Source organism: Ptychodera flava, chromosome 1 (genome assembly GCF_041260155.1).
Source record: "Ptychodera flava strain L36383 chromosome 1, AS_Pfla_20210202, whole genome shotgun sequence".
In the NCBI taxonomy this organism is placed as follows: Eukaryota; Metazoa; Hemichordata; class Enteropneusta; family Ptychoderidae; genus Ptychodera; species Ptychodera flava.
Window position 1 is genome coordinate 17,570,991 of NC_091928.1, and position 12,195 is coordinate 17,583,185.

Below are 12,195 nucleotides of genomic sequence, written 5' to 3' on the forward strand. Positions count from 1 at the left end.
AAATATTTTCAGGTTCCCTCCTTATACACTGGATTTTTCCAGCCCCGCCTCCACCAGAAATTTTGAACGGAGTCTCTAGAATATAGATTTCAAAATCGAGCAAAACGTTAAAGGTATACAGTCACCTCTCATCTAAATATGCCCATATATGGTCACAGCGGCGTTCCTTGGTAATCAAATGCCCATGTGAGGGCGCTGTTTATAAAAAGCGGCCACCCGCTTAAAATCTGTGATTGGTTAGATTTTCTCTTTCCATGGTAACTGCGGCAAAATTGGAACTGGTGACAGTATACCTTTAAGGCCCCCATTCAGTTATTTGTATACGGTCAACGACCCGTACAGGGAGACAGCCATACAACGAGGATAGTACAATGAAATATTATGGAGTGTAGAGTTACTCTAGCCTGGCTTGGGCAGGTAAATTCTGCGCCTCCGTCAAAATAACAGAGCCCCCCCCCCCCACGCGGTCCACTGAAAAAAACTGATGACCCCTTAGAAGATGATAAAAAATTGATTACCCCAATCCTCAGATGAAATTTTGATATTTTGATATTTCAATATTTTTGTTCTTTGTGTAAAAGCTACAGTAACTCTAACTTTTTACATTTTTTGGTTTAATTTTGTTCCATGTAGACTGAAAGATCCGTCGCTCGAGGCCGCTATCTACGCTCCCCTTACATAGGGGGATGGGGTGGGGGGGAGGGTAGAGAGCGCCCTCTAGCGACGGATCTTTTAGTCTACGGTTTCTTGGTTTGCTTCCTGTAGCATTTGGAAATAAGTCTTATCGATTATCGTCGATGCAGCTTGTCAGTGTGTCATGTGCATAAATTTTCATTGTTGAAAACTAAAATTGAAGTCTGGACCTGAATTTGATCATCAACTCTGAAAACGCAGCAAACATACTTTTATACAGTCAATATCAACAAGCTGAGTACTGGGTATTTCAATACGCTATGGGAAGCACACATAGATATACAGTCAATATCAACAAGCTGAGTACTGGGTATTTCAATACGCTATGGGAAGCACACATAGATATACAGTCAATATCAACAAGCTGAGTACTGGGTATTTCAATACGCTATGGGAAGCACACATAGATATACAGTCAATATCAACAAGCTGAGTACTGGGTATTTCAATACGCTATGGGAAGCACACATAGATATACAGTCAATATCAACAAGCTGAGTACTGGGTATTTCAATACGCTATGGGAAGCACACATAGATATACAGTCAATATCAACAAGCTGAGTACTGGGTATTTCAATACGCTATGGGAAGCACACATAGATACAGCCAATATCAACAAGCTGACTACGGCCCGGGGGTAGGCCTATTTCAATACGCTATGGGAAGCACACATAGCGATAGTTGTTGACACAAGTAACAAAAACGTGAAAAATAATTGTCAAAATTTATTGTCACTAAGCCTTGACTTACACACATGTGTATATTGCAATGAGCGTTACTTGGGATGAATCACAGGCTGGAAATTTTTAAAAATCAAAAGACCCCCACCCCCACCACAGTGCTGTTTTTAAAAAAACATGATCCAACTCTTGCAATTTTCCAAATTCAGATTACACCCCTCCCCGTATTTTGCATTCTATGATAACTGAACGCTCTCTTAAAGTGAAATACATTCCCTAGGGCGGAAAAATAATCATTTAATCTACACAGAATATCACACGTTTTACTTCCTGTTTTTTTCGAATAACAAAGTCATTTCTGATTCAGTCTTGGCATTGCCAAGATGTTTGAATGCCATCCTGATAAAGCCTTATATTTAGTATGAACCTCAAAAGTGACACTTAAAACTTCATTAACAAAAGCCAATAATTTTTATGAAAGTAAAAATTTTTAAGCTTAGGCCAAAAAAAAAAAAAAGAAATGTTTCTGGTCAGGTCTTTCTTTAAAAAATGGTGCGGCGACGCGCATTTTATTTTTTTTTTTTTTTTTTTTTTTTCCCTCAAGGGAGGGAGGAGGGTCAGTTTTATAGTTTTATCAATATAGTCACATATATACTGTTCATGCAGTCACTGATCATGCCCCCCAAAGAATTTTCTCTTTCTCTTCAGCCATTTTGGTTTGGTGTCAGCCGCGGCCGCCGGCCACAAACAGAAAAAAAAAGGGTGACGCGCTGTTGTTCAAGTGACGCGCGCGCTGACCAGAACACATTTCTTTTTCTTTTTTTTAAGCTTAAGTGCCTCGCAAAACTACACAGATTTCATTACCGATTGAACTGCTCTCAAAGTAAAAGCAATATTTTTTCACTGAATTATTTCGTATTAGTTTCAATTTTATTTATTTCTACCTGTAATTTATTGTAATGTACCACGGTCCCTCCACTAAAGGACCGTGAATGTACAGACCGCTGAGACAAGTTGTGTAGTGGTCTTTAAACAATGAATTGTTATTATTATTATATCACTCTGATTGTACACTTTTTCTTCATTAGATTCGTTCGATATTTCCACATTTCTTCCAAAACAATTTTGGCAATCCTGTGTAATTTGTGAAAAAAGATAGCCTCGTATTGTTATTCCCGAAATGGAGATGACCCCTCCCGGGTATTGCATCGGCCAATCATGATCTCTCGTTCTTAAACAACTGAGCTTTCTCACCAGTACACGTACATTTCAACTTTTTACGAAATTTCCGTTGCATCAAAATTGAAACCAAGCCATCTTGTAGTGTGGGGCTGTTTTCATACTCCCCCACGCTGCGAGGAATTTTTCCCAATGGATGTTGGGTGTGAATGCATTGTTCAGTCGCTCAAAATAATCTCTATATTGTGTTTATAGCGATGATGAATTAGCCGCTGTCGCAAGGGCGACTGTCCGTGCTATGTGCCCGTTCTGTCAGTATGTAGAAACAGTTTGCAACACAAGTGCGGAATACAATGTTTACAATTGATGAATGTTACCTGTTCATGAGTGAAAGTTGAGAGAGCGATAATCTCCGTTTCTGTTAGTCTATCTCCCTGTCCGTCTAACAGTTTGTCTTTCTGTCTGTCCGTCTGCATGTATGTTTGTCATTTGGTTGACTATCGAAGATTTCATAGTTAGCAATTTGGATTGCTAAATATATAATGCGTATATTAGATGCAAAGGAGATCTAAACGATCGGTAGATCTCAAACCCCAATTCTTCTTACTTTCAAATCAAGTTTAAAATTTACACCTTCACGCAAGTAAACTTCGACGTTGACAAACTCTGACCCGCTCCCAAGAAGTCGACCTGCCCCTGGCCCAGAAGGTATGTTTTCTTGACGAGAGTCATGGTCTGTGTGTCGTGTTGTCTCAAACAGTTCACAGTAAACTACAGCTGAATCTAATTATATTACACATCGTACAACGTCATACGCTTGGATATTTTACACACGTTCTACGGTATATCTTTTTCTTCCATAATTAACATAAAATATACAGTCTAATGTCGTCATAGGAAAAAAGAACGATCCAGAGTCAGTCTGATAACTAGTTCGACAGAACCTAGGTGATCACTGAAGTGTGACGTAACAACAATGTGGAAAAACAAAATAAAACAAACAAACAGAACCCTTCACTTATTGAAAAAATTCTGTCGATATGAACTTTGGGGCTCGTCGAATACAATAAACATGTTTGTACACATCCACTGGCGACAGTTACCAGACAGGTAGTTGACGAAACAGATATATTATTACCATATCATACCACAATGAAATGTCGAATATTTATCCCTCTTCTTCATACACCAAAATAAATCGAAATATGCATACACTTTCATGTTTGTTTTCTAACTACGATGTCTATTTTTATACTTTTTGATCTATTTATCAATACACAAAAGTCTGTCAAAAGAACAATATACTTAAAATTAATACTAGACGCGCACACGAGATTCATGTGTATGCATAACAATCATATGGTGAAAGCGCATGCGCACGAATGGCGGACGAAACCGTTTCTGGCGAATTCATCACTTACATAGCACGGGTTGCGGTGCAAAATTGTCACATATATTTGTCATGTACCGAAATATAACAATATATTACAATACCACAGCGGAAACCAGAAACAGTTTTGTAAGCCTCAGGCCTAAAACTTCTATTTTAGCACAATCGTTCATTTTTTCGAGCGATGTTATCGTAAAAAGGAGAAGTCTAAAATAACTATAACACGATTGAATGGTGAAGTAATGTCGGTTTAATCTGCAAATGTAATCTCATCTGCTTTTCTCTTTAAAGGCACATGAGCTGCAACGTTTGGCATTACTTTCATGATTTATATTAAGATTAAATTAGTTCATAGAAATGTTCTTACTCAGAGATGTTTACTCGTGAGACTGCATTGGGAGGTTTAAGTGAGACAAATAATAAACGGATGCCGCACCCAAATATGGCCGCCTCCATACAACTACATGATAAACAGCGTAAATTGTGCATATACACATTTGAATCTTAACAAATACAACATGGTGCAACCCACTGAAAGGACGGGAAAGGGATTCACTTCAATTTGACAAAAAATTCTCCGTTTTTCACATAACATGGCAAGATTTTGAAATTTAAAATAAACAAAAATCTGTTAAATTTCTTTCCTATTCTGCCACAAGCAAACATTGTTGAGGCAAAGTTAATGACTATATCGATCAATTTGCAGATTGCAATGAATATCTGAGGAAATTGCAGGTACCTGGAGGTTAGACGAATTTCGCAGAGTTGCAGCTCATGGGCCTTTCAGTTACACACTTGCTTTTATGAGTTACTTGTAATATTGCAACATTCAGCCATAGGGCACCTAACACTTTCGAGAAATTTGAAAAATATAAAGATCCAATTATCCCTAATTTGTTCCAATCGTGTTCTATGCTTCTATTACTTCATTCACACAGAGTCTGCATAAATAATTTTTCGAACATGAAGTGATTGATTGATTGATTGAATTTATTTGGCAATATTAAGATAAAATATATAAAATGTACATTTCACATTACTGCCGAGGATAACACAAGAAAGCAATTGATGCTTATTTCCATTGTCGTCCTCGATGTTAAAAAAAACAAAATGACGGATTTGATTTTGACAAGACGGCAACTGTTCTGCTTGATGTATTGGAATACATGGGGAAAATGTCATGACAATTATGTTTTAAAAAAGTGTAGCTAGATATATATCATTCATTAAAATCAGAGAAACATTCTTGACATTAAGTGGTCTTTTACTCCTTTTTTGAATACACTGATTGACTCACATTGTCTTAGTGACAAAGGTAAACTATTCCAAATTACGGAACCTGTATAATTAAAGGAATTTATGCCACAACCTTTTACCCTTGGAATCTTGAAAGATGCAACACTATTTCTTGTATTGTAACAGCTTATGTATCTTTGTACTTGATTTCTCATGTAATCGGGAGCATGGTCATTGAAGATATTATGCATATGATTAAGTTTAAGTTGGTTTACTCTCTGTTCAACAGGCAACATACCTACTTGACGGAATTCGCCCGGCCCAATGTGAGCTCTAGGCGGGACATTCAACAGAAATCTGATAACTTTATTTTGAGCCACTTGTAGCCGTGATTTAGATCGTTTTGTAAGTCCAGAGTACCATGCAGAACAAGCATAATCGAAGTGACATTGAATCAGCGCCGAGACAAGGAGCTTCTTTATATCAAGCTTAAAATCCCTTGCATTTCTGTAAAGAAATTTCACTTTTTTAGAACATTTACTGACAATATCATTTACGATGGAATCACCCGACAGCGACTGATCTAATTTTACTCCTAAATATGCAACTTGCCGCTTTGACTCAATGTCAGTTCCACAACACTTGACCTGTAGTTCGTTTGAATTTTTCAACTTTCTTTTTGTTCCAAATAGAATTGACTCGGTTTTACCGAGATGCAAAGACAGCTTGTTGTCAACCAACCATTCCTGAATTGTCTCCATTTCAATACTCAACGCCTCCTGTATTTCATTTATGTCTTTGCCAGATACAAACAAAGCCGAATCATCGGCGTACAATAGAATCTTACACTTAACAGCTGCTGGCATATCATTTACATAAATTAAAATAAAAGCGGTCCAAGTATTGACCCTTGTGGCACACCACATGAAATACACTTTTCAGATGAGATGATTCCATTTACGTCTACCACTTGCTTGCGATCAGTTAAATAGGACTTAAACCAACTTACTGTGACACTGTCAAGACCCACTGCTCTGAGTTTATGTAATAAAACGACATGATTTACAGTATCAAATGCTTTCTGTAGGTCAAGCATAACCATACCTGTATAATTGCCCTGATCACACTCACGCTTGATAACATCATAGAGATGAATCAAACAGGTGTCAGTTGAATAATTGGGACGAAATCCAGACTGCAGCTCATACAGCAAATTGTGTTCAACAAGGTAATCATTTAACTGATCAAAAACAAGCCGTTCCATGACCTTAGACATAATGTTAAGTACAGATACTGGTCTATAATTACCAACTTCAGTTTTACAATTTTTCTTAAACAGAGGAACTACTCTAGCCACTTTAAGGTCATGGGGAAAACTACCCTTAGATAAAGATAAATTAACAATATGACAAATTGGACTTGCAATGACACTAGCACCATCTTTTAAAAATTTGGCAGGGAGATTATCTAATCCTGTAGCCTTATTCACACTTATACTAGCCAGAGTTTTATACACTTTATCATGAGACACATTTGTAAAGCCGAAAGAATCGGTAGACACATTCATTTTTTGATAGAAGTCAGATATGAACCCCACACCAAACTTGCCCGTACCAACAGGTAATTTTTCTACGAGCTTTGAGGCAATGGTTGTAAAGAATACATTAAAGTGATTTGCTAGTTTTGTTTTATCAAAGCAAAGAGTGTTATCAATCGTAAGACCTATGTTGGAAGATTTTGTCTTGCATTTTGATGACGAGCCGAGACTTTTTAAAGCCTCCCACAACTTTTTTGGTTTATGTTTGTTATTATTTACCACATTTATATAGTGGTCAGATTTGGCCTTTTTCTTTTGGTAATTAACTTTATTACGATACTCACGATACTTTTCATAATCATTTTGACTTTGTGATTTCCTAAACGCTGACAGAGATTTATCCCTACTCCTGATCAGACTGAGTATCTCACTTGTCATCCATGGTTGTGTTCTTTGTTTAATACGGATTTCTTTGATAGGTGCTACAGAGTCGATGACAGACATGAATTTAGATTTAAAATTTGACCATGACTGGTCTACATCAGAACAAGTTGTTACATCCGACCAGTTTACATCCTCAAGTTTCTTAACAAATTCTTCCTCACTGTACTGCTTTAAAGATCGAATACGTACAGAACTATGCTTATTATTTCGAGATCTGAAAATTTTACGTGTGCAGAATACAGGCAAATGATCACTGACACCGATTTCTAAAACACCAGATTGAACTATATTTTCTTGATTAGTAACCATGATCAAATCTAAAATAGAAGTACTTGACGTTGTAACTCTAGTAGGGACTTTGATCAATTGCTTCAAACCACATACTGATGTAAAGTACGTTAAAGCATTTAGCAAAGTGTTACAAGTGCTGGCTGTTTTTTTCAATATGTTCGTATTAAAGTCCCCGAGAATAATTGCTTCACGATCGAGAAAAGCATTACCCTCATCGCAGGCTTCACCCATAAGATCGTTAAAAATCTCATTTGTTTTGCTCTCAGGTCGAGTTAAGCTGGCAATAATTACGAAATAAGCAGAGCTAGTGTGACACCCAGTTTGCCGCCCGCCATCTTGAAAACTCCATGAAGAGATACATTTAAAGTTTAAAGAGCATGTACAGAGACGAAATCATACTCAAATTTCTACAGAAAAATCTCATACAGACTTACTGGTTGTAATAGATTCTGAAACAACCTTCAAATTCCTCAGAATGGTATCCTGGAAACATATATATGGCACATCCTTTGACCGGAATTTGTACATCTGGGAATCGTCTGTCTTTAGAACTAAAGAAAGCCCTAAAATATGTATGAATGAGTCAATTGCAAACACGACATTACACGCGTGGTCTATATGAAACTTACTGCAGATACAAACAATTAACACATGCACAAACACAAATTCAAGTCAATTGGAAATCGTTGCGCGCTTTTGCGTTCATACTCTTTTCCAACCATGACTGTGCTATATCCTCTTCGTGTTGCAATATGATTTATTGTCATTCATTTAAAATTACACGCCTCGGCCGATGTGACCCCACCCTGCCACGTATCTGCCGGAATTTCACGCCACTTTGTGTAGGCTTATTATTGATTGTTGACCCTACCACAGTTTCGCCCGCACATTATTCAACTGTTATTTTTAAGTGAATACGGTACCCGAAAAAAGAAGTGAGTGATTCTGAATCGATCGCGGATACCACCATCGTTTTCGTTATGTTGCCACAATATGGTCACAGTCTTGGGGTCGAGGGGATTTGAGAAAATATCCCCTCCCCCCGAGTGTGTATCGGTGCCATACTTAGTAATACATACTTCTAATCGGTTTAGTTGCATTCCCTGAAAGTCGGAAACATGGAAACTCGAACACACGGTAATCCCTATACCACTATCGAGCCAATTTTTTAACGGGAAAAACACCAAAACACCGTCATATGCAAGCCAAATCAACACAGACCCCATTTTAAAGGCTTTTTTGATGTCGCATTACACACGCCTGTACCGCATCACCGTTTTTATCTATCACTTAGCCACTGCTCTGGGGGGGGCTATACTTGACAATTGTAGTCTTTTCTGTCTAACAACAACTTTGGCCCCTCCAACGCACCTCAGACAGCAAAAGTTAAACCTGTTCACACCCTCACCATTCCCTGTAAACAGGGCCACAATCATCATGAATGGGTTAGTGTTGAATAGTGGTTTTGATCTTGACAGGGCTAAATTTCGCCCAATCTTTGTCCGTGGATTCTTTGAGTCCTTTTTCTATAAAAAAAATATAACAACCGAGAGTACTATTTTTAATCAGAGGAGTAGTGACGTGATCAAATAGGGAGCCTTAGATATAATTTTCGCAAAAAATGCAGCTTTACACAGCATAGTTGGATCACATTGTCGGCCAAAACACCCATTCCCAGGGTGCGCAATTTCAAAATCTATCGTGAAACGGTGTATATTTCCAGTTTGGAGAGGAAAATTGAGTAACAGGTATACTGCCTACTAAAACAACTCATATTTTCACGGTCACAATTTACGTTATTAACTAGTCTATATCTAGACTGTAAAGTTAAGTGTTCAAGGATAGAACACCAATTAAACGCCTTTTTGTAACACTTTTTGAACGCCTCCAGACGTTCAGAAATTTAACACTACGTGTTCAACCAACGTTCAATTTTTGAACACACGTGTGCAGATTTTGAACGCTACGTGTTCATCAGACATTATATTGAACACCATGGTGTTCCATATCTGAACACACGTTGCACAGAAAATGTGTTCAAAAAATTGAACGCTTTTACGCGTTCAAAGGGCTGTAACACTTTTTGAACGCATGGACGCCGTTCAACGATAAGTGTGTTAAAGGCTAGAACACATGATGCGCGCTTGTTGAACACCTTTAATTTTGGGCGTTCACGGGATGTTCAAGCCTTGAAATAACATTACAAAACATTGATTTCCTGTAAAATTATTTTATTCTAAAAATACACGAAACATTTCTAGAGTAAAATACAATAATTTACTGTAAAATGGGTAAATAAACATTGCAACTTTGTATGTAAAGTTTGTCAGAGGAAAAAACCAACAGTGTTAACACCTTCCTATCAAAATATAAGCAATAAAAATCACCATATTGTGGATTACGTTTTATGTTCATACTTGTTTAAAACGTACAAAAATCATCTGAAAAAGCTCAAATTTGGCATACTTCTTGTCTCGAAAAGACGTATATGTATGAAATGCATACTCCATTTTTGTAAGATGGTTTCTTGAAGACATTTCAATCTATATGGACAATAGTAAATTTTGAAGAAAAAAGTAGTCAAGGCTTCTGTGGTGCACATGGTATATAGTTGTCTACACTAAAGTAAACACAACATGTCAAGTTGTCAAAGTGTCACAGTAAGGCACAACATGCAGAAAGTGGGGAAAGTGGGTCCTTGGCAGGGTAAAACCTATTTCCTTGTCCAACAAAGTCCTTCATAAACAAAAAGGTTTGTTTGTTTGTAATATCTTTAAATAAACCCTGACATAAATGGGTGACATTTCAAAATATACTTCTCAGAAATTTAAAACATATTCGTAAAAACCTTTCAAATTCTGGTGTACCCTGCTATTAATTTTTATACAATTTTGTTTTACTAAAAATGGTAAAAATCACCCTTAAAATGAAAAAATGTACATTTCATCATAACTTGAATATATCACATTTTGGTAATGCCCAATGTCTTAGAAATGTCTGAAATGTCTTTAATGTCCTAAAACACAAAGTTGCAAATTTCTGCATAATTTGAACAATCTGAAAAAGACTACCAGTAGAGAGATCTATGTCCAAAATATCAAAGCTGTTCGATTAGCAGTTTTGAAAAAGATTTTTTTAAAGATTGTTTGACCAAAAATGACAAAAATTGCCATGAAATATAAAAAATTGAATATTTTCATCACAACTAGCACAAATTTGACGATGGTCATTTTTAGGGACATGTTTACAAATATTGAAGACCTCAGTAAAAGAGAAGAAGATTTTTTCCAAAAAATAGCAAAATTAGCCTCAAAAATATAAATTTGCATATTTCATCACAATTTGAACATATCTGATTTGGGTAATCCCTTGGGACCTGTAATCCAAATATTAAAGGATTCGTACAGGCTGTTTTGAAGAAAAACCTTTGGATGTACAAATTTGAGGATAATGCTACACATCCACCTATTTAGCTGACAGCAAAGCTAAAACCAGTTGCTAGGTACAAGAGACGTGTTGAGCTACAATACAAAATAATCTACGGTTTGGTAGCAGGCTATGATCAACTAAATGTTACAAGGGCATAAGCTTTCAAAGTACGTGAAGTCTCCTTCATCAGATGCAAGGGGGGATGAAAAATTGAAGCAGAAAGTGACAGAAAATTCAGAGTGAAAATTTCAGAAAAATCAGTAATTCAGAGTGGACATTTTTACTCTGAATGGTCTGTCGCTTTCAGCTTTAATTTAAATAAGGGAGACTACACGTCTGTGAAAGCTTATTCTCCAGCAACATTTAGTTGATCATAGCATGCTACCAAAGCTTAGATTAATTCAGAACAAAAATACAGAAATTTATCAAAATTCAGTTACTGACCCTTGGAAGTTTAAATCTACATTAGAGATGAGCTGAGTTTCTCAGCTTGTTTCCAGACAGCTACGACAGCTACTGTACACTCATCTTCTTCGTTATCTGTACCACCAGCTTCTATAACAACTCTTCGATTTTCAGTTAAATCCAACTTTTTACACCCTGAAAAAATGCAACAATAGGTAATATGGCGAGATGAAACTTTAAACGTAAGACAAGGGTTGATTATATAAGGAAAAGTGGAGACTTTCATATACAGTGCCTCTCTTCAATACTGTTACAAAATATTTGCTGCTTCTTGTCATCAACTGATTAAAATTAAAAAGCAAACTCTCATATGCTGAAACAATACATTGTATACTCTACGATGTTTAACTGATGTTTTACATGCGATTGTGTTTACTAAAAGACATATGTTAGCTGTGATTACGCAGCGCACAGTGAGTGAGGCTACCCACAATTCCCCTTCATTTGTTCACTCAGACATTTTTGCTAAAGCCTTTTTCAATTTTATAAGTTTCTTAACAATGTTTAACTTACAATTTAAGTTCAGGATTATTTGTTACAACTATGTTCCAAAATTATTGATTACGTTTAAAATTCAAGAGTAAATTGAATGAGAAGTCGATGTTTGGAGGTGCTAAAAATTGCACACTTGTCAAGATAAAGTTATCAGCAACTAAGATGGTCTCATCATACCACCTGTCAGACATGTAAATTTCCTTTGTTATGAACATTAAAAAAATCAATACCCTTTCTTTTGCCAACACAGATGCAACTTATTCCCTTAGTTTCCTTGAAAATATTGTGTATGGCTGTCAAAAATCTATGTCGACAAAATTACAAAATTGCTATCTCCTCCGTGCAAAAGGGGTT